We start from the raw sequence: 3,601 nt of genomic DNA on the forward strand, positions 1-3,601 counted from the left end.
AGAGATAAAAGAAAGTCTCTAAAGAAATCATGTTGCATGATTTCATATTTTGGTGTTTGTGCCCCAATGATCTTATTATCATTAAAGAACTTTGAAGTTATTAAGACTTAATGATCCAACATGATGATGTGTCTTTTACATATATAGGTTTTGACCTGTTACTCTGAAAATTAATTAAATTGCTCTCCTGTTGATAAAACACTTAATAGATTGGGCAAAAGATCTTAAATGAACAAGCTTTCATACTTATTATTGAAGAGATGTTAGACTTCCATTCGTGCTTTTCATTGAATATCATTTGTGGTACTTCTTGAATTAACCTAAGAGAGATTCCACCCACACTTGATTAGAAAACTATCTGTGGTATCAAATTAGAAAACTTCTTGAAATCACATTCAATGTGTTCTGCTCTGAAATTATCTTAATTGGCTCTGATCTGTGCTCACTAATCTGATTCCAATATTATTGCCTTGAGTTATATGATTCATATTCTTGCAATAATTCAACATTCAAATCAGAGTACAATAAGGAAAAGAAATATTTGTGCTTAATGTTTCCCTTTTTTTTTTGATGTTGTCAAAAAGGGGGAGAAATATTTAAGTATATGCTTATAATGCTTTTTGTATTGAGTACAAATCAGCTTAAATATTAAGGGGGAGAAATATTTAAGTATATGCTTTTTGCTTATAATGCTTTTTAAATTGATTGTGTTAAGCTGATTGAATCTAAAGCAGTATCATGAAGTATGTTTCAAATATATATGTTTTCTACTTCATGCAACTTTGCTATGTATTACTTCTAGAAAACAATATCTTTTATATTGCATATACTCCAAGTTTTGTCATCATCAAAAAGGGGGAGACTGATGACCCAAAGATTGATTCAAAGATTGATTTTGATGATCACAAAACCTTGAAGTATAAATACTAATGTTTGTGTTGCAAGGAGAAAGATATTTATTTTGCAAGGAACATAGCAAGTTGGAAGAATACAAGAAGGCCTCCAAAGTTCTCAAGAAAAGTTGGAAGAAAGCTACAATTCATTGGCCCAAGCTTAAAGTTCAAAGGATTCAAATTGGAGGAGTAAAATCAAAAGAAAAATTCAAAAGAACAGTCTTCGAGTCGACTCCAGTGGAATTCGAGTCGACTCCAGAGAAGTATGAGTCGACTCCGGAGAAGTATGAGTCGACTCCTAGGAGTCACAGGCAGAAAAGTCAGAGAGCAGTTTTCGGGTCTGAGATTCGAGTCGACTCCAGTGGAACGCGAGTCGACTCCGATGGTTGGTAGGTCGACTCCGAAGAAAGCAAGAGTCGACTCTCAGCGGAACACAAGGAAAAAGTCAGAGAGCATTTTTGGGACTCTGAGATTCGAGTCGACTCCCGCATTGCACGAGTCGACTCCGAGACTCCGCGACCATCAACAGACAGAAAACCAAGTTACTGCCTCTGAGATTCGAGTCGACTCCCAGACAGCTCGAGTCGACTCCAAGGCAGCGCTACACCAAGATGGCAGAAGGTTGTGTTTCACAAACTGAGAGCCGAGTCGACTCCAAGGAAGTTCGAGTCGACTCCAAGACTGGACGAGCCAAAAGACAGAGGATCGGGAGTTCGGGCTCTGAGATTCGAGTCGACTCCCAGGACAGTCGAGTCGACTCGAGAGGACAAAATTCAAAATTGGATCCACGGACTTCAGTGGATGAGCCGACTCCGAAATTGCCAAGTCAGCTCCAGAAGTTGGCGAGTCGACTCCAGGTTAAGACGAGTCGACTCCCAGTCGAGGCAAGCACATTAATTCAAATTTGGAACAGTGGCCGAGTCGTCTCCGGTAAAACACGAGCCGACTCCTGCAACAGGCGAGCCGACTCCTGATCGCGCGAGTCGACTCCGATCCCAACGGTAACATTGTCAGGAAATGCAGACTGTGTCCAACGGCTCTTTTTCTTGTCTCTAACGGCTATATTCTTGTTTCCACGCCATCTAAAGCTATAAAAACAAGAAGAGAGCTAGGGGAGAACTCATGGAAGTGGGAGAGATCATCTAGGAAAGAGATCTCAAAGAGATTACAAAGGAAATCTCCCATAAGCACAAAAGGGCCATCCAAAGCGAAATAGAGAGAAGAAGAGCATCCAAGAGAATCCCAAAGCTTCCTCTCCATCCGTGTGCTGCCTCAGTGATCCTCTACCTCGTGCCAAATCAGAAGAGGGTCAAGTAAAGAAGAAGCCGAGCTCCTCCATCTTCAAAACTCGTTTGAGGGCTTCTCTTTACTCTATTTGTTTATATTGTTATATTTGCTTGCTTAAGAAGCTTTGATTTGTCTTTATTCTTTGTTTTAATATCTTGTAACTTGATTCAATCAAGGGATTGAATCAAGGGGTTAAGGTTTGTTGGTGAGCCAAAGGGAAAACCAACGGTGTAAGGTTTGTTGGTGAGCCAAAGGGAAAACCAACGGAGATAGGTTTGTTGGTGAGCCAAAGGGGAAAACCAACGGAGATAGGTTTGTTGGTGAGCCGAGGGTAAAACCAACGTGTAAGGGTTTGATTGTGAGCCCGGGAAAACAATCGGGGTTGGTTCTAGTCGGTGAGCCTGGGAAAACCGACCGAGTTCGTTGTTATCTCGCAAAACAACAAGTTGGGTTGTGAGCTTGTAAAACAACCGGCTGTAATCTGTAGGATTATAGTGGAATTCCCAAGAGGTCTTGGGGAGTGGATGTAGGTGCTGGGGTGCACCGAACCACTATATGTTTATTGTGTTTGTGATGCTTTTTGTCATTGTCTAACTTGCTTACTTAGATATATTGCTTGCTTAACTCGTATCTACGCATCCCTTAGTTGCAAGCATACTCAATTTACTTAATCAAGTCCCATTTAATAAATCATACTGTTGCTAAGTTTAAATTCCACTGTGCATCTATATAACTTAGCATAGTTAATCAAAAAGTCTTAGAAGTAGTTTAAAAGTTTTAAAAGACCCAATTCACCCCCCCCTCTTGGGTTGTATCTACTGGGCAACAAGTACAAAATTATGTCCCTAGAATTAATAATGTGTCAGCCAGATTGGCTTCTAGGGCATACATCTAACAATCTCCCACTTGCACTAAAGCCAATTGGTCATATATCTTAGGCCCATCTTCTCAAGGTGGGCTTCAGTCTTTTGCTGACTCAGCTGCTTAGTGAACGGGTCTGCCACGTTATCCGCGGAGTCTACTCTCTGCACCTCTACATCATAGTCGCGTATGAAATGGAAGCGCCGCTCTATGTGCTTGGACTTCTGATGAGACCATGGCTCCATAGCTAGTGCTATGGTGCCAATGTTATCGCAGTAAAGTGTTATGGCATCTAATGACATTACACCTAATTCTGCAATTAACTTTTAATCAGAAGGTTTCCACTGCACCCTTAGATACGGCTTAACATTCAGCTTCTAAGGTAGAATCTATAATGATCGGTTGTTTGGAACTCTTCCAATTTACTGAACCACAATTGCACATATTCTGATGTAGACTTTCTATCATCAATATGTGTGCATCTTTCTACCTTCAACTCTGATCTTCTCCCAAAGACCAAGAACATGTCCTTAGTTCTTCTCAAGTACTTAAGACTGTTC

General features: G+C 40.6%; 1 long non-coding RNA gene across 1 annotated transcript; it reads left to right on the plus strand.

Moving 5' to 3' along the window:
* Positions 1-576: 576 nt before the first annotated feature.
* Positions 577-2,858, plus strand: LOC149753168 (uncharacterized). Its single transcript, XR_016395942.1, has 2 exons — positions 577-2,453; positions 2,493-2,858. It is a non-coding gene; the product is annotated as an uncharacterized LOC149753168 (long non-coding RNA).
* Positions 2,859-3,601: the final 743 nt, after the last annotated feature.

This window comes from Phoenix dactylifera, chromosome 7 (genome assembly GCF_051530095.1).
Source record: "Phoenix dactylifera cultivar Ajwa chromosome 7, Ajwa_hap1_PhDact_Kaust_v1.1, whole genome shotgun sequence".
Lineage (NCBI taxonomy): Eukaryota > Viridiplantae > Streptophyta > Magnoliopsida > Arecales > Arecaceae > Phoenix > Phoenix dactylifera.